The sequence below is a fragment of the Pan paniscus genome, chromosome 6 (assembly GCF_029289425.2).
Source record: "Pan paniscus chromosome 6, NHGRI_mPanPan1-v2.0_pri, whole genome shotgun sequence".
In the NCBI taxonomy this organism is placed as follows: domain Eukaryota; kingdom Metazoa; phylum Chordata; class Mammalia; order Primates; family Hominidae; genus Pan; species Pan paniscus.
Genome location: NC_073255.2, coordinates 54716603 through 54744395, shown reverse-complemented (window position 1 = coordinate 54744395; position 27793 = coordinate 54716603). Strand labels below are relative to the sequence as shown.

General features: G+C 42.1%; 2 protein-coding genes across 11 annotated transcripts in view; one reads left to right on the top strand and one right to left on the bottom strand.

The window, feature by feature from the left end:
* Positions 1 to 27793, bottom strand: part of VWC2 (von Willebrand factor C domain containing 2) — a 150465-nt gene that overhangs the window by 55733 nt on the left and 66939 nt on the right. The gene's annotated exons all lie outside the window — the stretch shown is intronic.
* The window catches only part of ZPBP (zona pellucida binding protein), a 261637-nt gene that overhangs the window by 227276 nt on the left and 6568 nt on the right, over positions 1 to 27793 (top strand). For 2 of the 5 annotated variants that reach the window (XR_008626247.1, XR_008626246.1), the window contains exons 9-10: positions 17306 to 17494; positions 21115 to 21475. The gene's annotated coding sequence lies outside the window, so the exon portion shown is untranslated. Of the gene's footprint in view, positions 1 to 17305; positions 17495 to 21114; positions 26999 to 27793 lie in introns of those variants that run through there. The other 3 variants (XR_008626245.2, XR_008626248.1, XR_008626249.1) reach the window with 3 other exon arrangements.

Below are 27793 nucleotides of genomic sequence, written 5' to 3'. Positions count from 1 at the left end.
AATAATAAAGTAAAAAATAGAAAATAATGTAACTTTCCTTAAATAAAAGGCTGCTGTAGGCAGCCCCGAGAGATACCAGCAGGTCTTCTGCTGTTTGTACTTTTGTAGCCATGTAATGGGATTGTGGCTGACTGACAGGTGAGCCTTGGGGCCAGAATTCTCCTGTCTCTTCAGCCAGGGCCTCGCAGGTGCTAGAGTTCAGGAGGGTGAATGCCTCAGATGTCTCCTGTGCCTCCAGCACCACACAGCACCTGTGTCCTCTGTGTAGCCTTTAGTTACCTGTTCAGTCTTTTATTTTTAACAGAACAAGAAGACTATGTCAGCACATGAGACATACTGTGTTTGGTATGGTGCACCCTTTCTTAACACTTTCCTTCGCTTGGGAGGCCCACCTCCGCCTCTCGGTTGACCTGTACTCCTTCCCTTACTTCGTCCTCCAGATCTGTCCTCTCTGTGCTAGGGAGCAGCTGCTGACACTGAATATGTAAATGTAAGGACGGCCTTTCTGAGTTTCTCATGCTTCTTCCTTTCTGGCAATCTTCAGGAATGAAAAAATCTTTAAGTATATTTTTAGTGATAGTTTGCTCAATATCATATTCCTATGGGATTGTTAAGGGATATGGACAAAGTTTCGATCTCTTTAGATGAAGTTGACTGAAAGGGAAAGGCCTTCCTCGCAGGCTAGTCTGTGTGTGTTGTTCTCTCGAGAGGCTCCCCACATAGCTGCAGGACCCGCAGGGAGACGTTTGGCTATTTACATTTCTTGAGCCATCTGTCTCTCTAACGAGATGGTTACAAAGATAATGAGATCAGTCCTGAATTATCCCGGCTGTCGTTTAAAGTTTCACTTATGATTTTGCTTCTAGCGAGAAGTGGACACAGGTGGGCTTCTGGGTCTGTGTGTCCTCAGAAGAAGGTGGCTTTGCTGTGCTGCTGCTCCACTGGAGCCATTTCAGGCATGTTCCCGCCTCAGGCATGCCTCGGGTTGTCTGAGTTGAAAGGAAGCAAATGTAGATCCAATTCAGCAAATACAGGAACCTAAATGCCATAAAGGGAAGCTGCGCTTTGTGTAGAATTCCAGCCTACCCAGCTGTGGACCATCATCCTCTGAAGCAGATGCTTCTGTGTTACTGCCTCTTTCTAGTAATGCACCACAATCCTGCAAATGAGGCACCTGTGATAGATGTCAAAACTGACCATCTTTTGTGACAGGATGTTGCATTTCATCCCATCAAGAAGGAGGCTGTTTTCCGTCTTTTCTGAGTCACATGGGCAAGCCCGAACTAGAAAGATTCAGGGCTTGCCCGTGTGACCTGCTTTGACTAACGAACCCTTAGCAAATGTAATGCAAGCAGAGGCTTGCAAAGGGCTTGCCTGCAGGGTTTGGCTCACTACTGCACTCGCAAGCCTGAGACCACCACAGGAGAGCCCTAAGTGAGCCTGCAGCATTAGTTTCAGGACAGAGTGTAAGGCAGGGGTTAGAAAAGCAATGAGGGAAGAACGCCAGTCAGGACAGGAAAAGTGGCAACCAGTGTTAGGCCATAGCAAGACACCTGGCACAGCTGACAGCTAGAGGATCTTGAAAAAAGCATACCCAGTGAACACATCTGGCGAAGGGTCTACTGGTTCTCCCAGCGGGGTCTGATAAGATAAGCAAGTGAGAAACAATCCAAAGAAGGAATTGTTTGGCTTAGAAGCAGAATTTAGAGGCGATATGAAGGAGCCAGGACTTGCTGGATGGAAGAATGAAACCGTTTCACATTTCTAATCTCTCCACTGGCAAAAGATTCTCAAAGGAAGGAAGAAAATTTAAAAAAAGAAAAAATGATAAAAGCAAGGTATGGCTGTAAAAGTCTTTTATTAAAACCTAAGCAATTTAAGATGGTGCCGAGTAGACTTTCTCAACTGGACAAATGGGCTTGTAAGAATCGTAAGGACATTGTTCCACTGAACCATGAAATGTTGCCCAAAGTAGAGAGACATCCGGACTTTGAGACTGAGGTTGCATGGAATGAGCATTCTGGGTGCTGGGATAAGGTTGATATATCTTGCAAGTTGGAGGTGGGTGGATCAGGAGGCTGGCTTGTTACCATAATAGACCTCTGTGTTTGGGTCTGCCCTTCTGAAGGCACACCCTTAGGTGTGACTTTCACTTGACATGTGACTTGCTTTGGACAATGGGACTACAGCAAGTGATATACAAACAGAGTCTCAAAAATACTTGCATATTGGAGTTTGCCCTCTCTTGATGCTTTTTGGAGTCCTAAGCCCACTATGTGGAGGATTATGAGTTAGCTTATGGGAAGGTGAGGAACCACATTGCCAGAGGCCACACCAGCCCAAACATATCAGCCACTTACAAAAGCAAGAGCTAAATAAAACAATTGTTACTTGAAGCCACTACGTTTTGCGGTTGGTTATACAGCCAAAGCTAATTGATTCAGTGCTCATGTTACTCCCATTTTTCAGCTGGGAAAACTGAGGGTTACACGCTTCAGTAAATTATCAAAGATATCAAAATGGATAGGAGAGAATCTATTACTTGATCCAAGGTACTCAGATTTCAGAGATCAACTCTTTCATCACTGTTCCTCAAGAAGCTTTTGCCTTTGTCTCCTACCCCACGGACCACACAAACAACTGAACTGCACATTCTCTTCCTCCTCTTCCTGAACTGGCATATTCTTATAAAAGCAATATTCAAAATCAATTACATCTTTACATGGCAAATTTCAGCAAGAAAACATGACAGAAAAGTATTCCATTTACAATTCTTTACAAAAAATAAGATCTTTAAGAATAAATATAGAGGGATATCAGCAAATTGAGAGTAGGCAGCTCTACCCCTCCCATTCTCCCCACAGGAGCACTGAAAAACAAACAGGAACTGTCAGAACCAGCTTCATTAGAAACGTGGAAAACAGTCAAAGGTTTACAGCAACAAAGCAAGCACTGAATCACGAACAAGGCAACTTAAAAATGGCAGGAAAACTTTGAGACAGTCTTGATTGTCCTTGCTTCACCCTCCCCTGCTCAGCAGCAGTCTTCATTCCCATGCTGGGAACTTGGTCCCGGGTTCAGAAGGGAGCAGACAGCATTCATAAATTATTGTGCATGTCTGCTTGAAACTGTCTGGAGCTACTTGAAAGACCAACAGAAGATGCAGGCCTCTGTTTTGCCTAACTCAGAAGCCATTCGGGATGGAAAAGCAGTAGATGATGCTCGAAAACCCTGTAAGGCTGACAACAACCTGCAGCCACCTACCCAGGCCAAAAGACAACTGTCGAGACATGCAGAGGCCTACTAGAGTGAGGGAGAAAGAGCCCAGAAAGAGCTTCCTTGGGATATTCGGGCATTCTAAAGCACCCATGTATTTGGAGGAATCTAGAACACCATGCACATGCCCAAGGTAAGATGCATGATCAGAAAAAACCTGAGAAGACCTTAAGCTTTCATCCCAGGTGGATTCTGAGGCTCCTGGGAAATCCAGTTAAGGGGTGAAGGAAGGTCCAAGCACAGAACAATTCTGCAGAGACTACAAGAGGTTCTCCTATCTTCTCCTCCCTCCTTCTTTGTCTTCTTTCTCTGTCTTCCTCTCTTTCCCTTGATATTCAAGGAAACCTTCGGAAAAAGCTAACTGAACAATATCTAAGGAACAGAGACTTCAGTGACACCAATGGCAAGGAGTACAGTCTGAAAAATAGTTAAGAAAAGTCACAAAACAGACAAACAATCACAGCCCGCAACAACTACAACAACAACAAAAACAGGAGACCTCTGGAAGAAGGGCAGTCTGATTTCCAATTTTACCACATTATAATAAACAATATATGATTTTTGCAAAACTAAAGGGAAAATATTTTAAAACAAAATAAAGAAAAAATATTTTAAAACAACATATGAAAACTTACAGAAAAAACTATGCTAAAAGGGAAATTTATGGCTATAAATGCTTATATTATAAAACAGAAAAGGATCTCAAATTGATAATCTAACTTTACACCTAAAAGAATGAGTAAAAAGAGAGCACACTAAACCCAAGGTTAGCAGGAGGAAGGAAATAATAAAGATTAGCACAGGATAAACAAAATTGAGAATAGAAAAGCAGACCAGGTGCAGTGGCTCACGTCTCTAATCCCAGCACTTTGGGAGGCTGAGGTGGGCGGATGGCTTGACTCAGGAGTTAAAGACTAGACTAGGCAACATGGCAAGACCCCTTCTCTACAAAAAATACAAAATTTATCTGGGCATGGTGGTGCACACCTGTAGTCCCAGCTACTTGGGAGGCTGAGGCAGGAGGATCGCTTGAGCCCAGGAGGTGGAGGTTGCAGTGAGCTGAGATCATGCCATGCACTCCAGCCTGTGTGACAGAGTGAGATCTTGTCTCAAAAAAGAAAAGAAAAGAAAAAAAGGGAGAGAGAATCAACAAAGCCAAATTTGGTGCTTTGTAAAGATCAACAAAACTGACAAATCTTTAGCTGGAGTGGCAAAGATAAAAAGAGAGAAGATACAAATTACTAAAATCAGGAATGAAAGTGGGAGCTCACAGAAATAGAAAGGATTGTAAAGGATTGCTATGAACAAATGTACTCCAACAAATTAGATAACCTACTTGAAATGGACAAATTCTTAGAAACACACAAACTACCTAAGCTGACTCACAAAGAAGAAAAATAACAAAACACCTATAACAAGTGAAGATATTGAATCAGTAATCCAAAACCTCCCAACAAATAAAAGTTCAGGACCAGATGGTTTCACTGGTGAATTTTATCAGACATATAACAAACAATTAGCACAAATCCTTCTCAAACTCTTCCATATAATAGAAGAGGGAGGAATACATCCTACCTCACAGTAAGAGGCCAGCATTACCTTGATACCAAAGCCAGATTGAGACATCACAAGAAAAGTATAGGTAAATATCTCCAATGAGACAGATAAAAAACATCCTCAGTGAAACAGTAGCAAAGTGAATACAACAGCATATTAAAAGGATTATACATCATGACCAAATGGGATTTATTCCTTGAATGTAAGGGTGATTCAACCTACAAAAATTAATGGACATAATACAACACATTAACAGAATGAAGAATGAAAAAAAAAAAAAAACTCATGGTCATCTCAATTGATGCAGATAAAGCATTTAACAAAATCCAATGATCTATTATAATGAAAAAAAAACACATCAAAGTAGGAAGAGAAGGGAACTTCCTCATCATAAAGTCTTTTATGAAAAACCTACAGCTAACATTTTACTCAATGGTGAAATAATGAAAGCTTTCCCCCTAAAATAGGAACAAGACAAGGATTTCCGATTTCACCACTGCTATTCAACATTTTTTGGAAGTTCTAGCCAGAACAACTAGGCAAAGAAAATAAAAGCATCCAAATTGGAAAGGAAGAAATAAAACTATCTCTATTCACGGTTAGTATGATCCTGTCTATAGAAAACCTCAAATAATTCATGAGAAGATACTAGGGCTAATAATTGAACTCAGAAAACTTGCTGGTTACAAGATTGACACACAAAAAAAGGTTGTTTTTCTATATAGTGGCAATGAATAATTTGAAAAGAAATTTAAGAGAGCAATTCTATTTCAATAGCATCTAAAATAATAAAATATCTAGGAATAAATTTGAGGTAAAAGACTTGTGCATTAAAAACTATAAAACATTGCTTAAAGAAATTAAAGAAAACACAAATAAATGAAAAGATATCTGATGTTCATGGCTTGGAAGACTTAATATTGTCAGGATGGCAATACTTCCCAAAGAAATCTACAGAGTCAACACAGTCCCTTTCAAAATTCCAACAACCATTTTTTATGGAAATGGAAAAGCCTATCCTAAAATTCATATGGAATTGCACAGGTCCCTGGATAACCATAATAATCTTTTAAAAAGTCAAAATACACACAATTCCCAATTTACCACCAAGTTACAGTAATCAAAACAGTGTGGTACTGGCATAAGGACAGACATATAAACAATAGAATAAAATTCAGAGTCCAAAAGTAAGCCCAGACTTCTGCATCCAACTGATTTTTGACAAGAGTGCCAAGTCTATTCAGTGAAGAAAAGATTAGCCTTTGCAAGAAATGGTGCTGGGACAACTAGAAAGCCATGTGCAAAAGAATGAAGTTGGTCCCCTACCTCATACCATATACAAAAATTAACTCGAAATTGGCCTGTGGCCTAAAGACAATATCTAAAAATCATAAAACTCTTAAAAGAAAATAAAGGTTTAAATCTTTCTTACCCAGAATTTGGCAGCAGATTCTTAGAAATGACACCAAAACATGAACAACAGAAGAAAAAAATAGATGAACTGGATTTCATTAAAATTAAAAACTCACCTGCGTAATGGGATATTTTATCAAGACAGTGAAAAGACAGCAAACAGAATGGGAGAAAATATTTGCAAATCATATATTTGATAAGGGCTTAATATTCAAAATATAAAAAAGTCTTAAAACTCAACAACAAAAAGGCAAGCAACTCAATAAAATGAGTTGAACAGTCATTTCTCCAAAAATAATGGCCAATAAGCACATGAAAAAATGCCCAATGTCATTAATCATTAGGAAAATGCAAATACAAACCACAATAGGATTCCATTTTACATGTACTAAGATGGTTATAGCAATAACGAAGAATAAAAGAAAAATAACAACTGTTGGTGAGGATGTGGAGAAATTGTAACGCTTGTAAATTGAAACCCTTGTCCATTGCTGGTGGGAATGTAAAACTGTGCAGACACCATGATAAAGGGTGGTGAGTCTTCAAAACGTTAAAACAGAGTTACTTTCTTAGTTCCCTAGAGCTACCATTTAAAATACCACAGACTGGTTTGCTTAAATAATAGAAATGTATTTTCTCATGGTTCTAAAGGAAGAAAGTCCAAGGTCAAGGTGTTGGGAGGTTTGGTTTCTGCTGAGGCCTCTCCCCTTGGCTCGCAGATGGCCACCTTCCTTCTGTGGCCTCACATGGCCTTTTCTCTGTGCACACATCCTTGGTGTCTCTTCTTCTTATAGGGAGACCAGCCCTATTAGATTAAGGCCTCACCCTTATGACCTCATTTAACTTAATTACATCTTTAATGACTCTATCTACAAATATAGAAACATTGAAAGTTAGGGCTCCAACATATAAATTTTGGGGGAAATAATTCAGTCCTTAACAGTTACCATATGCCCTAGCAATTCCACTCCTAGGTATTACAATAGCCAAAGGGATTGAAAGCAAGGGCTGAAACAGATACTTGTATGCCAGTGTTCACTGCAGCATTATTCACAGTGGCCACACAGATAGGAGCAACCCAAGTGTCTATCAAGAGGTGAATGGAACAACAAATCACGGCGTATACATACAATAGAGTATTACTCAGCCACAGAAAGGAATGAAGCACTAATCCATGCTACAAGTTGGATGAACCTTGAAAACATTATGGTAAGTGAAATAAGCCAGACACAAAAGGACAAATATAGAATGAGTCTACTCATGTGAAATAGCTAGAACAGGTAAATTTTTAGAGACATAAATTAGATTCAAATTTACCATGAGCCTGACGTAGACAGGAATGAGGAGATATCACTTAACAGGCGGAGGGTTTCAGTTTGGAATGATGAAAAAGTTTTGGAAATAGTGGTGATGATTGCACAACCTTGTGAATGTACAATGCCACTGGATTGAACACTTAAAAAGATTAAAATGGCATTTTTTTGTCATTTTTTTGCCACAATTAAAAAAGCTTAAAAAAATAACAAAAGTGGCATACAACTATGGATAAAATTATGAAACTTTAAAGAAGCCCTTAAAGAGTACCTAATTAAATGGACATATATGTATATAAATATAAGTATATATTTATACATAAGTAAACACATTTATATATAAATAATGTTTATTTATTTATATCTAGATAGAAAAACTCCTTTAGGTAAAGTTCTTAGTTTTCCCTGTGTTGATCTAAACATAAATGCAATTGTGATTAAAACCTCAACAGAGTGAGAGTGTGTGTGTGTGTGTGTGTGTGCTCTAAGACACATCAAGTACATCTGTAGGGAGAAATAGATGGAGAAAATAGTCAAGATCATTCTGAGGAAAACTGACTTGCCCACCGATTGGCAACACATAGTATAAATCTATAGCACTTTAGAGAGCACAGTATTCACATGCAATAGGCAAATACACCTGTGTAACAGAATGGAAAGCCCAGACGTCAATGCACACATATGTAAAAGTAGCCACATGACAGAGGATGTACTGAGGGTCCCATTGTTGGGGCTGAGACAAGTGGTTATCCACGTGAAGGACAACAAGAAAAAAAATCAGATTTCCCACCTCACAACACACACAAAAATCAGTATCATCTCCATTAAAGTTTAAATGCAATAAGCAAAATTTAAAGAATTTAAAACTTTAAGGAGGATATATATGAGAACAGCCTTGTTACCTAAGGAGGATAAGATTTTAAAAACCAGACTTAAAATAAAAAACCATAAAAGATAACTTAAAGACTTTAATTCCATCAAAAGATACCACAAAAGAACTGAAAAGAAGAACCCCCCAAATGGTAACTCAAGATATATGCAATATATAAAACCCTTAAAGAAGACTTTAAAAACTCCTAAAGGTATTATAATTTTGGTATTGCTGAGTAACGTTGAAGACACACATGCCCCATGAGTGAAATTCTCCTCTAAGGTACGCTTCCTAAATAAGTATGTGCCCGTGTGGGCCACAATGTAGAACAAAATGTGTCACTAGTAGCACCTGCAGTCGCTAAAAACCATCAGATAGCAACAGTAATGTCTAGCAAGCACAATGGGTGAATATATCCTGACATATTCTGATAAACTCTGTGGGGCCATGAAATAAATATACCTTCAACCTTTGTCAATGTGGATGAATCTCTGGAAGAGAATACTAAGGAAACAAGGTAAGTTTTTAAATAATTTACACAATGGGATTCCATCTGTATGAATTTTATAAACATAAAAAATAAGTAACATTTTTAATACTATCTACATAAGTAACAAAACTGAAGGTAAATGCATAATCTTGCATTGTGTTCTCTTTCTTATGTATAGCTTTCTTTTTTTTATTATTATTATACTTTAAGTTTTAGGGTACATGTGCAAAACGCAGGTTTGTTACATATATATACATGTGCCGTGTTGGTGTGCTGCACCCATTAACTCGTCATTTAACATTAGGTATATCTCCTAATGCTATCCCTCCCCCCTCCCCCCACCCCACAACAGGCCCCAGTGTGTGATGTTCCCCTTCCTGTGTCCATGTGTTGTCATTGTTCAATTCCCACCTATGAGTGAGAACATGCGGTGTTTGGTTTTTTGTCCTTGCGATAGTTTGCTGAGAATGATGGTTTTCAGCTTCATCCATGTCCCTGCAAAGGACATGAACTCATCCTTTTTTATGGCTGCATAGTATTCCATGGTGTATATGTGCCACATTTTCTTAATCCAGTCTATCATTGTTGGACATTTGGGTTGGTTCCAAGTCTTTGCTATTGTGAATAGTGCCACAATAAACATATGTGTGCATGTGTCATTATAGCAGCATGTTTTATAATCCTTTGGGTATATACCCAGTAAACCAGTTAGAATGGCAATCATTAAAAAGTCAGGAAGCAACAGGTGCTGGAGAGGATGTGGAGAAATAGGAACACTTTTACACTGTTGATGGGACTGTAAACTAGTTCAACCATTGTGGAAGTCAGTGTGGTGATTCCTCAGGGATCTAGAACTAGAAATACCATGTATAGCTTTCATTGACACAAGGTTACAGGGGAACTCTATAAGCCTAAGAAAAAGAAATCTGATGTTCTGGGAAAGCCTGTGTGGTCTCATCTCTGATGTATCATCATCAGTAGACCTGTGGAAACACCAAACTTAGCTCAGATGCCCTCACCACCATTTTCAGACCCAGGATTGAAAATCATAGCCAAAGAAGGTAAAGAAATTGAAGCTCTGATTCACTTTTTATGGATTTATACCCAGAAGTGAGACTGTAGAATTGTATGATGGCTCTGTTTTTAACTTGTTGAGAAATCTCCGTACTGTTTTCGACAAGGACTACACCATTTTGCATTCCCACCAAGAGTCACAAGGGTTCTAATTTCCCCATATCCTCACCAATACTTGTTCTCTTTTGATTTTTGTTAATAGCCATTTTGACAGTTGTGAGGTAATGTCTCATGGAGGTTTTAATTTGCATTTCCCTGATGATTAGCAATGTTGAGCACTTTTTCTTCTACCTGTCGGCCATCTGTATGTCTTCTTTGAAGATATCTACACTCCCATGTTAATTGCAGCACTATTCACAATAGCTAAGATATGGAAACAACTCAAGTGCCCCTGGACAGATGGATGAATGAAGAAAATGTGCTATATGCCTACATTGGAATATTCGGGCTTAAAAAAGAAGGAAATCCTGCCATTTGTGACAACACAGAGGAACCTTGAGGACATTATGCTTAGTGGAAAAAGCCAGTCACAGAAGAAGAAATACTGCATGATTCCATTTATATGAAGTCGGTAGAGGAGCTAAACTCGTAGAACCAGAGCTGAACCAGAATGGTGGTTGCCAGGGGTTGGGGGTAGGGGTAAATAGAAAGTTGTTGAATGGGTATAAAGTTTCAGTTATGCAAGATAAGTTCTAGAGATCTGCTGCACGATATCATGCCCATAGTTAACAATATGATATTGTGCACCTAAAAATTTGTTGAGAAGGTAGATATCATGCTACATCTTTTTTTTTTTTTTTTTTTTTTTTTTTTTTTTTTTTTTTTGAGACAGTGTCTGGCTCTGTCACCCAGGTTGGAGTGCAGTGGCCCGATCTCAGCTCACTGCAAGCTCCACCTCCCCAGGTTCACACCATTCTCCTGCCTCAGCCTCCCGAGTAGCTGGGACTACAGGCGCCCGCCACCACGCCCAGCTAATTTTTTGTATTTTTAGTAGAGATGGGGTTTCACCGTGTTAGCCAGGATGGTCTTGATCTCCTGACCTCGTGATCCGCCCACCTCGGCCTCCCAATCATGTTACGTGTTCTTACCATAACAGCACAAAACAAACAGAACAAAACAAATAAAACCAAAAGGACATCAGAGAACTTTTGGAGGTGATGGATATATTAATTACCTGGACTGTGGTGATGGTAACATAAGGGTATACTTATGTCCAAACTCACCAAATTGTAAACACTAATTGTGTGAAGTTTTTTGTATACCAATTATACTTCAATAAAGCTGGTGGGGGAAAAGGAAATCCTGCTGTATTCGTCCATTTTGTGTTGTTATAAAGGGTAATTTTTAAAGAAAAGAAGTATATTTGGCTCATGATCTGCAGCCTGTACAAGAAGCATGGGGCCAACATCTTTTTCTGGTGAACCTCAGGAACTCATAATCATGGCAGAAGGAGAAGACGGAGCCAGCATATCACGTTGAAAGAGGGAGCAAGAGAGAAAAGGGAGGTGCCAGACTCTCTAAACAACCAGATTTCACTTGAGATAATAGATTGAGAACCCACTCATTACCAAGGGGAGAGCACCAAGCCATTCATGCAGAATCCACCCTCATGACTCAAACACCTCCCACTAGGCCCCATCTCCAACATTAGGGATCACATTTCAACATGAGATTCCCAGTTTGGACACACATCCTAACCTTATCACCTGTCTTTACGTGTATGGTCTTATGCATTGCCTCCCAGTAGGGTGGTGTTTCCGGGGACAGAAGGGAACATCAGCCCTGAAAGGCAGCCTTATATACCTGAACTAAGTAGGGTTAAGCATTTCTCAATCAGGTTGCAGAAATAACTGAAGGAAACCCTTTCTCACAGCAGCAAACTGTGGGGCTTAGTGTCTCTCAGTGGATCTGAAAGAAACATCAGTTTTCTTCCTTCTCTTCCCCACTTCACTCTGTCCCTCTCACCAAATCCCTGGGAATCAGCAGGGGAGCCAGGTGCTCTGGGAATTAACGTGCACCGTCAGCCACCGGCCCCTGGCTGGTGAGGGCAGCTGGGAGGGCTGGGCTGGCTGCTGGGGAGGCAGGGACCCTGGAGGCCAAGCACTGAACTGGCCCCTCAGGGGACTCGTTTTTGCCTGATTCACACTATTCACCATCTGCCACCACAAGGCCCCCAGAAATTATTTTGGAGAACTGCCACATTCTCCTGCAGCACAGATCAAGAAACCTGTCCTGACATAAAGGGACGCTACCTACCTAATGCTTGGCAGATCTCTTCCTCCTCTCTGTCCCTGGAACCTGTCCTCGCTGAGCCTTCCTTACCTCTCTCCACGACATCTGTCCTCTTTCACCTGGGAAATACCCAAACCTTCCTCCTCCCTGCTGAGAGTCCTGAAAGCCTACTCTCTGGATGTTAAACTCCCACCCAGAGATGCTGACAAGGTCCCTGTCATGTAAATATACCACCTAATGCCAGGCAACCTGGTACTGAACTGAATCAAAGCTGTCAGTGATCATAAGGAAGATCATGAAACTTCACTAACAAAGAGACTACACTGTCCATAAACTATGACCCAGTGTTTTCCTCAACCATTTATTGTAAAACATATCCCATTTTCAGAGACATGAGAAAAAGAAAGATTTGCCTTTTGGGAACTAAGAAATATGATAATTGCATTAACTATTAAGACTAATGTGAGCAGGCCTTTCACATACACAATCTCATTTATTTCTATCTTCACAACTGTACCAAGGAATATATTTATTTTTCGATTTTCAAATATAGAAGCCGAGAACTCCTCATCCCTCTCAAAGAGGCAGGCTAATGCTTCAGTTTGCATTTTCAGGAAGCTTGGCACTACTCTTAATGACAAAAGCCATATTTGTCAGCCCCTCTACCCTGGACCAGGGTGCATGGCATTGGGCAAGTTACTTAACCTTTTTGAGCTTCATAGTTCTAATCTAAAAATATGGTTGATAACAGCCATCCCTTCCAGGTGTTGTGACAAGTGCACCAATTTATCTAGAGCATTTAGTAAAATGTGTGGCTCATGTTAAGGACTTCATGTCTAAAACACCAAAAGCAATAGCAACAAAAGCCAAAATTGACAAATGGGATCTAATTAAACTAAAGAGCTTCTGCACAGCAAAAGAAACTACCATCAGAGTGAACAGGCAACCTACAGAATGGGAGAAAAATTTTGCAATCTACTCATCTGACAAAGGGCTAATATCCAGAATCTGCAAAGAACTCAAACAAATTTACAAGACAAAAACTAACAACCCCATCAAAAAGTGGGCGAAGGATATGAACAGACACTTCTCAAAAGAAGACATTTATGCAGCCAACAGACACATGAAAAAATGCTCATGATCACTGGCCATCAGAGAAATGCAAATCAAAACCACAATGAGATACCATCTCACACCAGTTAGAATGGCGATCATTAAAAAGTCAGGAAACAACAGGTGCTGGAGAGGATGTGCAGAAATAGGAACACGTTTACATTGTTGGTGGGACTGTAAACTAGTTCAACCATTGTGGAAGACAGTGTGGCAGTTCCTCAAGGATCTAGAACTAGAAATACCACTTGACCCAGCCATCCCATTACTGGGTATATATCCAAAGGATTATAAATCATGCTGCTATAAAGACATGTGCACATGTATGCTTATTGCAGCACTATTCACAATAGCAAAGACTTAGAACCAACCCAAATGTCCATCAATGATAGACTGGATTAAGAAAATGTGGCACATATACACCATGGAATACTATGCAGCCATAAAAAAGGATGAGTTCATGTCCTTTGCAGGGACATGGATGAAGCTGGAAACCATCATTCTCAGCAAACTATTGCAAGGACAAAAAACCAAACACCGCATGTTCTCACTCATAGGTGTGAACTGAACAATGAGAACATTTGGACACAGGAAGGGGAACATCACACACCGGGGCCTGTTGTGGGGGGGGGGAGCGGGGAGGGATAGCATTAGGAGATATACCTAATGTAAATGACCAGTTAATGGGTGCAGCACACCAACATGGCACACGTATACATATGTAACAAACCTGCACGTTGTGCACATGTACCCTAGAACTTAAAGTATAATAAAAAAATAAAAAATTAAATGTTTTTAATGCTCTTAAAGAAAAAGGATGCAATAATAAATGACAAGTAGAAAAACAAACGTTCATAAACATACTTTATGTTACGTAAAGTATGTTCGTAAACATACTTTATGTAAATTCTTTCATTTAATCTCATTATAGGGTTTATAGTCTACCGTGATAAAGAAAAAAAAAACAACTTAGGACCTATCTTATTCCACTCTGTCTTTTGAACTGTAAGACACTGGAGGGCAGAGATGGGGTTTGGGTCCCTAATATGCCCCGATGCCCAGCAGAGCTCCTGGCACAGAACAGATAGGCTGGCTGCCAGCATCTCCTGAGGCCAAAGACCAGTCCAGACTTCAGGCATGACTTCCTGGGCCTGGGGAGGGACAGGGGTGTGCCCCCATGGGCAGGTGCTGGGGGCCGGCCACAGGTTCCTAAGGGAGACTACAGTCATACCTGATAGGGTCTGACACGCAGAACATGCCCACTTCACACGGCAGCAAGAGCCTGACCACGAGAGGCCTCACCTTCAAACTGGGATCCAGAGCAAAACCAAGTCCACCCCAGTGACTGCTCCTGTTCAGAGCCTGCAGCCCTGCCCCATAGCCTGGGAGCCTGCCTTCAGCCTGCAGCAAGAGCTGGGCATGCTGCCTTCCTGTGGCCTCCGCTTCTGTCCTTGGTGCAGCTGTTGTTTTTAATGTGTGGGGTGAGGAAGAGGAAAGGGCTCTGGACTGGAGTAGATCTGTGGTGATAAAGGACTGGATTTGTCTGGAGGCCTAACTTCTCCACACTCATTCTTGTAGTTACCTAAGTCCACAGAGTGCCCTGGCTTTACAGAAGCCAGTTTCCATCTGCACCTGTAGTTCAAGGAGCCAGTCACTAGATGGAGACGCAGTCCAAGTCATGGCCAAATGTTTCTCACATCTGGGAGTTTGAGAGCAGAGGGAGGAACCAGGGTTTGGAAGAAGTTGATTAAGACAATCACTTAAATCCCGCAGATTTTGATCTGTAGGAGCAAGGCCCGTCCCCCATCCGTCACACCAAGGTGGTAGGGCTCTTTCTGAAGAGGGGAGGTGAGACATCACCTTGCACCCACCCCTCACTCCTCACAAACATCACTTCTCAAAAAGCCACAGAAACAGGAAAAACCACTAAATAGCATTATCCCCAGGTATGATCTTTGGCCCTTCTGCCCCCCCCCCAATTTTAAGAATTATAAAGGTTAGTTTAAAGATGGAAAGAAATTATCTCCCTGAAGGGCTGGGCCATGCACAGATCAGATTTCTAGCAAGTGCAAAACAGCACCGGTCACCTTGTTAAGGAGATGAGTGAACAGGCCAGGACAACCACCACCTCATGCCTGGCAGGCCTCTTCTTTGAACCAGAGCCTGCAATGTCATCTTCATGCATGTCCTTGGTCCTTGAAGAACACAGCCACAGAGCCACCATGACCCCCTGATGCTCCAGGGTCACTCACCTGGAAAAGGAAGAGCTTTTGAGGCTGGACTTTCGACGCAGGCCGTGTTAGTGAGGGTCTGAGATAAGGCAGTGGCCACAGGGCAGAGAGACCAGCCCTGGCCTGATGACCGACTCTCCAGAAAGCAGACACAGGTGGTACTGGTGCCTGCTGGCCTCTGCTGGGCTCCCAGCATCCTGACTGCTCAATATAGTTATTGGTTTAATCCGGACACTAGGCTGACAGCAGTGATCTACAGGGGATGAGGATGCCATCTTCACTGCCTAGCAGTCCTTAGAATGGGAGTGGGAAAGAGCCCACTGAACTTTAGAGATCTAGTGTTGTGGGTGTGAATGCTCTGTGGGGTCTGGCCGTTTTGTAGTGGACTTTTTTTTTTTAGACAGAGTCTTGCTCTGTCGCCCAGGCTGGAGTGCAATGGCACAATCTCGGCTCTGCAAACTCTGCCTCCTGGGTTCAAGCAATTCTCCTGACTCAGCCTCCCAAGTAGCTGGGATTACAGGCGTGTGCCAGCATGCCCAGCTAAGTTTTGTATTTTTAGTAGAGACAGGGTTTCACCATGTTGGTCAGGGTGGTCTTGATCTCCTGACCTCATGATCCACCCGCCTCGGCCTCCCAAAGTGCTGGGATTATAGGCATGAGCCACCACGCCTGGCCTGTAGCAGACTTTTTATTTCAGAGTTGGTCCCAGAGCCTGGACTCTGTTCACTCACACACTGTGATGTGGCACTGTCAGATCCGCTGGAGCACTTTCAATATAACATTGCGCTAAGCAAGTGTCCCCTTTCCTGTGGGCAGACATCCTTAAGTGCCTGTCTGCTATGAGCCAGGCTCTGGTGTTTAGCACCAGAGTGAGTTGAATGGTGGCCCCCAGAATGTCTGTCCACTGAGAACCCATGAATGAGGCCTTATTTGGAAAAGGGTTTTTGCAAATGTAATTAAGAAGGGTCTGGAGATGAGATCATCGTGGATTACCCAAGTGGCCCTAAATCCAATGACAAGTGTCATTATAAGAAAAGGAGAAGACACGGGCACAGAGAAGAAGACCACATCAAGACGGAGGCAGAGCCTGCAGTGAAGCCTCTAAAAGCCAGGAAGCCCAGGGTGGCGGGCAGCCACTAGGAGCCAGGAGAGAGGCATGTAAGGGAGCAGCCGTCGGAACCTCCAGAAGAAACTGACCCTGTGGGACCTTGATCTACTTTAGACTTCTGGCCTGCAGAATTGCGGACGAGTAAACTGACATTCCTTAAAGCCACTCAGGTTCTCAGGTTGTGGGATTTGCTGTGGCAGCCCCAGGGAGCTAATGGAGCCTGGTGCCACGATCACTTCACACAGCCTTCTCCACAGGGAGTCATCCTGAGGTGCGGTGTCCACTATGGCCAGCACACTGCCTGACCAAATGTAATGGCAGTACATGCTTGCTGAGTAAATACACGGAGCTCACTGTACCCATGATGTAACTGAGAGTTATGCAGGGTGAAGTAATTTGGGGAAAGTCACACAGGTGAGATATTGGAGACCAATACATGAACACAAGTTGTCTGACACTGGCTTTTTTCCAGAAGATGGCATTACGTCTCCTAATCACAAACAGTTGATCATTTAGGTAATATGAAATTAGACATGGTCTGGCCTACTAAAAACTGATGAGGCTGCTGTGTGTGGACATCTTGTGAGTTCATGCATGCACCCGTGAGCTAATGCTCCTCTCCTCTTTCAGGACCTCCTGCAGAGCCCCTGTCCATCTCCTTGTGCCTAAGCTACCACTCCTTCCATAGTTCCAGGAGTACTTGGCTTATAAGGATGCCACAGGAAGACAGGAGGCCTCTTACACTGGATGTGAAGCTATGTCATGGCACTGGCCAGTTTTGTTCATCTTGGACTCACCAATGGAACTGGCAGATGGCAGGTGTGTTAAACAATGTGACTTAAAATAAAGGGCAAATTCCTAGGTGATGATGTAATTCTAGGTCCCTGGTGTGTGGCATGAAGTGGACAGGTTACTACAGTCAAACCTTCATTGATGACAGACCCTATCTGACCACTGTGTTGTGGTACTATGCTCAGTCTTCCTGAATACTGTGTTACAGCACTGTGCTCTGTTTTCCTGCAGCACCATGCTATGTGCTAGGCTTGGTTTTTCTACAGCAACATGTTGTGGTACTGTGCTTAGTCTTCCTACACCTGTGCTAGGATACTGTGCTCAGTCTTCCTGTGCACTGTGCAGTGGCACTGTGTTCAGTCTTCCTCCACACCCTGCTGTGGTACTGTGCTTAGTCTTCCTGTGCACCATGCTGTACTATTGCACTGATTTTTTTTGTACCTGTGCTATGGTACTGTGCTCAGTCTCTCCAGGGTCCTCTCAGTCCCACTATATGAGGCTTCACTGGCCTCGCAGGTTAGAATCTGAGAAGTGATTCTACCCTAAGACTTGGTTAGAGCAGGAGCCACTTTTATTAAGTCAGACTCTCAGAGAGCAGAATAAGTGACAGGCTGGTTGCCCATTCTTCAGGCTTCTGCTGACATCCACAATCTCCCTGAAATAAATAGGGCACTACCAAATGGTGAAACAAGCACCCAGCGTTAGACTCTATCTAATGGTGCATGTTCTCAGACTGAGTCTTGGTTAGAACATTTACATTTGTGAAACAAAAAGAGGCAGCGTGTGTGTGTGTAGAAGGGCTGAAATGTGGCATGGAGTAGGGGTGCATATGCCAGTTAGCTGCAGAAAGATGCACTTCAGAAGGGAGATCCAAACCCCATCCAGAGACCCGCGAGGACCCTTCCTGACAGTCTGCTCCCAGCAGAGCTGATTGCTTTTGGAGCCCTCAGGAGCAGTGGCAGGACACACAGCAAATCTAAACTCCCTTCTTAGCCATCTAATTTCCAGTGCTGCCCCCAGCCAGTTCATCAAAGGAATTACTTTTGAGCAGATTTAATAAAACTAGCACTTTCTCTCTTTCTCCTCGGGGAAATTCATTCATAAAAGACAAAAGCATTTTGTGATAAAGAGATGGTGACTGTATTGGTTTCCCCCCACAGCCAAGGCTTCATGGGATCCAGTGGGGTTTCCCTGGGACTGTAGGGTATGAACTGCTGGGATATGTAAGTCAAACTCTAAGAAATAAGAAATACAGTACAGTAGGACAAGAAATGTGAGGGAAGCGCACCAAGACATTTGTCATACATGAAGCAAGCAGGACCTAAAGAGAAATAGAGACAATTGGCTACTGTATTGAGCAGATATAATCAACACACATTTTCCACAGTTTAGATAACTTTTTGTGCTATCATATAAGAGATACGGAGATTAGGAAATTCTGAAAATATTATTAGAGGTGTTTTCTGTCTAGATTCCTTTCTGGTCTACTGAATTAGACACAATGTAATCATTTTATTGACTATACTATAAAAGTGTATTTGAATTGTGGCATAAAAAATAATTTAAGGGCCAAAGAACAGTTACCAAAATATCCACTTATATTATTAACCTGTGAGAGAAATGATTCATACAAAACACAAAAATGTGTTTACCTTTGAACATATAAGGTCTGAGGAGGTGAGAAACGACAGTCAATGATTTATAGATGCACATATTTTTGACATGATTTTACAAGTGGAGAAAGGGAAAAGATGGCTCCTGAGAGCGGCTAGAGAGGAGCTGGGTGATAAACCAGGAAACGAGAGAGCAGACCACAGCTACAGGAGACACACCATTTCTGGGCTCACTGAGCAACAGTTCCTATGGCCCACAGCCGATCCTGGGCAGGTGGGCTGGAAACAGAGGATCCCATGTGTCCTGGGATGCACAGCTGGTCCGGGGCCATGCCCGGCTCTCACACACTGCAGGGCGTCGCCTGCTTCCTCTTGTCAGTGGGGAGCAGGACATTTGGAGCTACCCCACAGGAGAGAGAAGATCCTGGAAAGACCCTGCCGTGGGAGGCTCTGAGTGGAGGTGGGAGGGTGACACTCTCTGGACAGCTAGTGCTGCACCACAGACTGCTCCCAAAGACACTTGCAGCATAAGCGCAAAACTCATACGTCACTCAAAGTTGGGCCCCTATCTTGCAGCCTCCCCAGCCCCCACTGGTTAGACAAGGCATCCCACTCACAAAGCTGACTCCCGTTACATTTCTCCCGGAGACAGATGTAATTAGCGACTGAGACCTGTAGAAGCCCCCGACTTCCCACCCATGTTGCTGTGGAAGCAACATGCTGTGCTAGCCCTATCTCATTTTCTGCATTCTAATGCTTTGACATTGAGCCTTGCTGACGCTGGAGGGACTGCCCCTCCCAGGGCTAACCCATTCCAGGAGATAGTAAACCACTCACCTGTGAGTGCACTTTTCTTGTTGATTACCCAATCAGAGCTCACATCCCCATGACCTCCTCTGCGGGCTTTCACACTGAGAGCCACTGTCCACCTCTTCTGATCATCAGGGCCAGGTTCCAGACACAGGGGCAGTTCCTGTGCTCACAGTCTGCTGAAATCACTCCAAGTAGCCAATCCTAAGCCTGCCTCACCCCTTCTTCCCGTGGAAGCCACCATGAGGGCTTTTGCTCATATTTTACTTCAGCTTCTTCTGCCTCCTGACCCAGGCCAGCGTGCCCCTGTGTGTTCCTCAATAGAACACCCTCTTCTCTTGGGATATCTGAGTATAACCAACTCTCTTTGAACAATGATGATCATCTCATGATCTGTTGACCTTACCATACCCAATAATAAAACCCACATTTTCAAACCCTTGCCCTTGGGAGGGTCACAAGTAATAGCACTGAACTAATAATGGTCAGGGATCCCTGCAAGGCTCTGTGCTCAAGCCACACACACATTCACTATTTGACCCTCTCAGCAACAATTCTACAGCACAGATAACACTATTATGCCAATTTCAGTATTCAGAAATAGAGGATTAAAGAGGATAAGTAACTTGTCAATAGTCACAAATGATACTAGTCAGATGTGGAATTTACAACCTAATTATATTATATTATATTATATTATATTATAATAGGTTCACACATTTTTGTGTCTTAATATTACATCCCACAGGGGATTCTTATATCCTGGCAGTGACCCTTTTAAAATACACCTATTCGTGTCACAAGTCCCTCTCTACAGCTTGCTATTCTTTTAAAAACTTTGCAAATAACAAGCCAACATTTTCAAAGACATCCCAATTTGACACAGACCTTCTGCTCACTGCAAGTTAGAGTTAAATTCTGCAGGTAGGAAATTTACAGCCTCACACTGAATAATTCACATATGCAATCTGTCAAACTGCTAATTATTCCTTCAAAGAAAAACAATCAGATATTTGTATCATAATATTTTACCTCATCTAGGCTAAACTGCCAAGGTGTCAGAGTGATTAGGAACCTACTTCTCTGGCTGTCAAATGAGGCTGGGGAAATTTACATATGTATAAAGGAGGGAAAATGTATGCATTCCTATATCAGGAAATTATGAGTTAATTCAACCAATGTGGAGCTCAGGGAGTTAAGCATTATCTGCTCTTTGCTCTTTAGGCACAGTGGATACTGTGATGAAAACGTCTCTGCGGTACTCACAGTTTCATGCAGGAAATAAGTATGGCAATAATAATAACAGTGTAATAAGGAGAAAAGGAGAGAGCCATCTGTCTTAGCCCACAAGGCTTTCTACAGTGATAAGCCTTGAGCTCAGCACTGTCAGGCCATGGCCAAATTTGGAAGCTTGGAAATGACACTCCAAGCACAGGAAAAGGCATATGCAAAGACATGGAAGTGAGGGAGAACTTTATGTTGTTCTGCAGATGTCAAAAATGTCCCACAGGGCTGGAGCCCTGCATGTAGGTCTGGGAGCAGCAACAGCGGACAGCTGTTAAGAGACCAGATCACAGAAGTGCAGGTAAAGACCTATGTTTGTTGTTGTTATTGTTTTAGTCCATTAAATTTCTTTCCATATTTACCACAGAGGAAGTGGCGACATGCAGGTTGGAGCAACAGTCTTGGGGGCGACTCTTTGCACCAAATGGAGTGATGGAAAGGTATTGGAAATGGGGTGGATTCATATCTTAGTAAGTCTGGTTGGCTCTATTGACTTGCTTAGATCCTTGGGATAGTTATCTCTAAAGAAGCAATGTGATATCATCCAAAAAAAAGCAATGTTTATTTTTGAAGCTGCCTGAAATACTTTTTGGAAAGCGGGACAACATGGATAACTTCCATGGACTGGAGCCGTCTTTTATCATGACTGTACCAAGGAAGCATTTAGAACAAAATATCCACAGGTGCAGGTGTCAAAGACTCATTAGTAAAAACTCTCCAGTGATGAATATGTAAGATGAGAAATGTGTGGGTGTGCACACGCACTCATACTAACTTACTCACTCGCTCTTCCTTCCTGCATTGCTGTTCTGTTTGCCACTCCCACATCACAAGGTTCTATATCTGTGGCCATAGAGACAGGGGAAACTTACCCTGTCATTCTGATGTCTGTTTTGTACTGGGAAGTGCTCTTGGGTTTGATTTTGTTACAATGTCAAGGTCTTTAATTAGGAATTATAATTTGCTTCTGAAGTATCACCGAAGGTTGGTATTTTAAAGTTAGGAATTTCTGTATTTGAAGACTGACTTTGGGTAGGAAGTCCTCTTGGCCACAAATATTCTGTATTATGTTAGCATCTGACCAATTTCATGCAGACATCTTGCCTGCCTCTCTCTCTCAGATATATTCCTTCACCATTCTACATTTCAGTCTTTTTTACAGTTGAACTAGTAAATGTCAAGGGTTTGCTATCTCACTAATATATTGATAGTAATAATCACAAGCATTGTTGTTGAAATTATAGATTGTGTGTGAAAATCTAAGTTTCTATAGAAACCATAGATGCTTAACAGATGGATAGAGTCCTAGAGATTGTATATTTAAATCATCTATCACCTTTTTTTTTTTCCTTTGACTTTTAAGTTCCAGGGTACATGTGCAGTGTATTCAGGTTTGTTACATAGGTAAACATGTGCCATGGTGGTTTGCTGCTCCAATCAACCCATCACCTAGGTATTAAACCCAGGCTCCATTAGCTCTTCTTCCTGATGCTCTCCCTTCCCCCACCCCCACTGACAGGCCCCGTGTGTGTTGTTCCCGCCCATGTGTTCATGTGTTCTCATCATTCAGCTCCCATTTATAAGTGAGAACATTCGGAAATAACTTCCTTTTGAAAAAGGAAAAGTGAAGCCCAAAAATGAGGACGAAAGTGAATTGCCGGCCGGGTGCGGTGGCTGCTGCCTGTAATCCCAGCACTTTGGGAGGCCGAGGTGGGCAGATCACCTGGGGTCCAGAGTTCGAGACTAGCCTGGCCAACATGGTGAAACTAAAAATACAAAAATTTAATTGGGCGTAGTGGTGGGCACCTGTAATCTCAGCTACTCAGGAAGCTGAGACAGGAGAATCGCTTGAACCCAGGAGGCAGAGGTTGCAGTGAACCGAGATCGTGCCATTGCACTCCAGCCTGGGCAAGAAGAGCCAAACTCCGTCTCAAAAATAAAATAAAAATAAAAATAAAAAAGTGACTTGCCCAAGGTAATGTGGCTGCTACGTGTCAGATCCATTGACCCTAAACCAGAATCTGAATCAAAGACCAGGGCTCTCACAATCTTCCATGCTGCATTCCCTTTCTAGGGCTTCTGTTTGCTACAATTTTATGGCCCATTAATAAGCAGAAATTTATATTCAGCAATGGATATACAATTAATTGAGTAACATAGTATAAATATTGCCCAGGGAAGTATTTATAGGACAATATTTTAGAAGCTTTCATATCTATAGTTATCTAACTCTGCCAGGGCAAAGCCGATTGTTCTGACAGACCTGGCTAGGCTTACCTAGAACTGTGAAAATGGAAAGTTTAGTAACTTAAGGAGATTTCCAAATGTAAATACTGCAGTGTTTTAAATTGCTTTAAAGGTTGAGAAGATAGAATCGATGCCCTTCAGGGACTCAGCCAGTCATCATACGGATTGATGTAGAGATATTCTCTACTAGCATGCATGACGTCCACTCTGAGTGTGCGATTCCCGTCTGAGCAGACCTTTCCATGTTGCGGTCCCAACACACTTTAGGTGAAACATCACACATTCATCCTCCTGTTGCCATCCTCTCCTGCAGCAAAACCTGCCCTCAGTCTCCTCCTGTGCTGCCAACCTTCATGAATCATCATCCAGCCAATTCCATGGCCAAACCCAGAAATCTTCATTGACTTTTTCCCTTCCCTTACACATAGGCCCCTGCAATAGAATGAGTCCTAACTGTCACCTTTTCTTCATCTTTTAAAGCTCTGCTATCTCTCCATCTATCAGGGATTATTACCATTGGTCTTCTTTTTTCCATTCATCCTCTGCACAACTGACAGATTGCGTTTTCTAAGATGAACTGTCATCACATCAGTGCCCAGGTTAAGTCCTTGCACAATGCCCTGTAGCACTGGGGGCAACATTTCAAATCTTTGCTTCTCATCCCAGTGCTTCTATGACCTTGTCTCTAACAGACTTCAGCTGTTGCTGTTCCCCAACCAACAGGCAGGACTCTAGCCCTCTGGGACATTTTTGACATCTTTACCTACGTTGTGGACATTACAAACTGGAAACCTTTCTGTACATACAAAACTAAAATCATTCATTGAATGATTAGTTTTTTGTTTGGTGTTTGATTTTTACTTGAGTAAAATAGTCAAATTATCGTGAATTAGTGCTTGTAAGCTGGACCTCTGCTGTCCAAACTCATTAATGGTAGACCCTTTCATTTCTTGAATAAGAAATTGGCACATATAAACAATCTCTGAAAATATTTGCTTAATATGTCCATGGGCCTCATTGAGCTGTGTCTCTTCTTCACTTGGGAGATTTTTCACATCTGATGTTTCTGAGAGTTTTATGTTCCTGGAGCCATCAGGAAAGGGGCTCACCCATGAGAAAATGAAGTTTAAACCAGAATTTGAATTTGGATTTTTATGAGTATGGCAGAATATTGGAATTCCCATATTTTCCACTTCTTATTGGTTACAGTAAGCAAGAAGTTCACAGAAAACTGCATGTTCTCACTTGCAAATGGGAGCTAAACATTGGGTACTTAGAGACATAAAGATGGCACCAGTAGACACTGGGGACTGCTGGAGCAGGAGGGCAATGCAGCGACTCGGGGAAAGGAAGGGGAAAAACAAACTGTTGGGTACTATGCTCAGAGTTCATGAGCTCACTATGAGATCACTTGTACCCCAAACCTCAGCATCACACAGTACACCCAGGTATCAAACCTGCACATGTATTCTTCTGAATCTAAAAATAAAAGTTGGAAAAAAAACAGAAACGGGAGATGAATAATATTATGAGATATCTTTTATTATGCAGTGAAAGCATGAGTAAACACACTTCTTTTCTACAGAATCTGGCCACCTTCTAGATGACATGTATTAAAGCTACATGGCCAAATTCATACTATGAAATTTCCCTCTATTTCAACATCTCCAGGGAAATCACTAATATTGGACTTGCACAAATTATTGCATTATCTCCCATATTTATTCCCAATAACTTTAAAGACAATTATTCTGCAAGTATACAGACAATTCCTGATAAGAACATTCCTAAGTTCACTGACACATGATTGTAGGGTGATTTCTGGAAGCATCCTACAGGCAAGGGTGTGGATTCACTGTCGTGCCACTGAGTTACACTGGATGGTGAAACTCTCAACACAAGTTTCTTAACCTCATTTACTCTCCTGTATTATCTCTAAGGTTTTAGGTTCTCCCCTATACTGACTTCAGTAAACTATCATACCTAAAGGCATCCAATTAAAAATGAAATAAAATTAAAATGTCATGACGTTTTAGTAACTTTTAAGTAAGTTAAAGTATACAGATAATATAGTTTTAGGTTTCTTTTTATTTCCTGAATGATAACATCTCTCATGAGCTATGGCACTGCAATAGCCATTTACTAGTTCATGTATATCCACTAAGATTTAACATGTATTTATCAAGTATTTATATAACACTAATGACATCACTTAAAAGAGTTGAATTGGCCAGGCGCGGGGGCTCACACATCTAATCCCAGCATTTTGGGAGGTTGAGGAGGGTGGATCACCTGAGGTCAGGAGTTCAAGACCAGCCTGGGCAACATGGTGAAACCTCGTCTCTACTAAAAATACAAAAAGTTAGCTGGGCGTGGTGGCGAACACCTGTAATCCCAGCTACTCAGGAGGCTGAGGCAGGAGAATCGCTTGAACCCAGGAGGTGGAGGTTGCAGTGAGCCGAGATCACGCCATTGCACTGCAGTCTGGGCAATAAGAGCAAAACTCCATCTTAAAAAAAAAAAAAAAGAGTTGAATTTACAACATTCTCCTCCTAGGAGTTATTTTCTATCAAGCATAATATAAACAATTGCTTTGGTCATGATTTCCCATAAAAATGGTACTCCATGAAAAATGTCTGCAAAAATTATTACACATTATAAGAAATGTGTGGACAAGGGCATCAAGTAGGATGAATGATTAGAAGAAATGCAAACCATGCTAAGTACATTTCTACTGCAGGGCCTCCCTAAGTGTGTCCCACAGAGCCTCTGTCCTCCTGGAAGGTCTGAGGGAAAAAGCTCCACGTCCAAAGCATTTTAGGAAATCTGCTATATCTGGCGATTTGTTATATGCACTATAACAGTTAAGCTCTGAGTCATGAAACTTCCAAAAGAAAGACTTGCTCAGTACTGTTTAAGTGAAAATTTTATATCCACACTTAAAACACTGAATCCCTACCTTAAATTCCACCAATCCATTTAATTTCTCCACTATGAAATTGTTTCTTTTTGCTTGCCTACAGTACTTTGAGCTGACTGTTCTGTTTATTGCTTTTTCCTGATTCTCTTACTTTAAAAAAAAAAAAAAAGTAATGTGTAAACATCTTAGGCTGTTTCAGCAAATGCTAGCTCTCAAAACATGGCCAAAAGCCTAAGTGGAATTCATCTCTGCAAACAGGGAACAGTCAGGCCTCTTTCTTACTTTGGTTACTTGAGTCTGGAGCACGAAGGCCACTTGCTCTGGAATCCCTCCTGGGCCAGAACAGACAGCTTCGCTTGTATGCATTATGTCTCATAATTCAGACAGAAAAAAATTCCAGTCCACACTCCTCTGGAATCCAAATAAGACCAAATATTTCAATTTTCTGTCTTGCAGTGGAGTCCAATCTTGAAAAAGGTATTCCTTCTAGCTCTTCTCCTGACACCATCTGAGTCTGTTCTTTGCATCCCATCAAGTCACTCATGTTAACCCACTATAGTGTTGACCAGCTTTCACCAAGAGGCAGAAAACTTGAGACAGGGCAACAGCTCTGCCTCGGGGGTCAGAGAGAGGATGGAGAGGGACAAACTATGAGTGGCTTGACTCACTGTGAACCTGAAATACGGGGAAACTAACTAGAGATTTTGGAGAGTTTTCCTGAATGCCGGATCCACAAAAATGAACAATAAAAGAGTGAATAATCGGCTTTTTATGCAAACAGCCTTTGAAGCTGCACTGAAGCAATTTTCTTAGTAATATGGGAAGAAAAAATAATCAAACCAATACTCCTTATGCTCACAAAATAGAATCAGAGGAGTTAACAAAGACTTATTTATTTGAGAACCTGACTGATTTGTGCTCAGTGATCCATAATCACCCCCTCCCACCGCTAAACATTATTACACAGCACTTGAGGTTTATAAAACGGCTTTCCACCATGCTGGGGGCTACCAAGCAGCAGCTGGCACATCCTGATAAACAAATGATGGATCTGGAATCAGTCACTAATCAGATGTGATGGGCCCCCACGAGGCAGACAGTACATGCAATTAAAACCTCAGCACTGCTGATGATCTGCTGCATGACTGCTAGAATTTCCTATACTCCATGCCCCTCCACCATACCACCAGACGTTCCCCACAGCTCTAGAACACCATAGTCATTTTCATAGTTTACATTTAGCATCCAAAGAAACATATTTGTTCATCTACAACTCTCTTGAAAATAGCTTCCTAGGTTTTCTCTACCACTCATGGAAGAACAGTCACTCATCTCAGACAGGCTCTCCTCGGGTGGAAAGTGAGGTGCAAAGTGAGAGCCAAGTAAAGGCCCTCCTGCTCCGGAAGCCTGGTCAGCCCGCGGGCCAGGGTTGTCCATGAGGCGAGATAGACA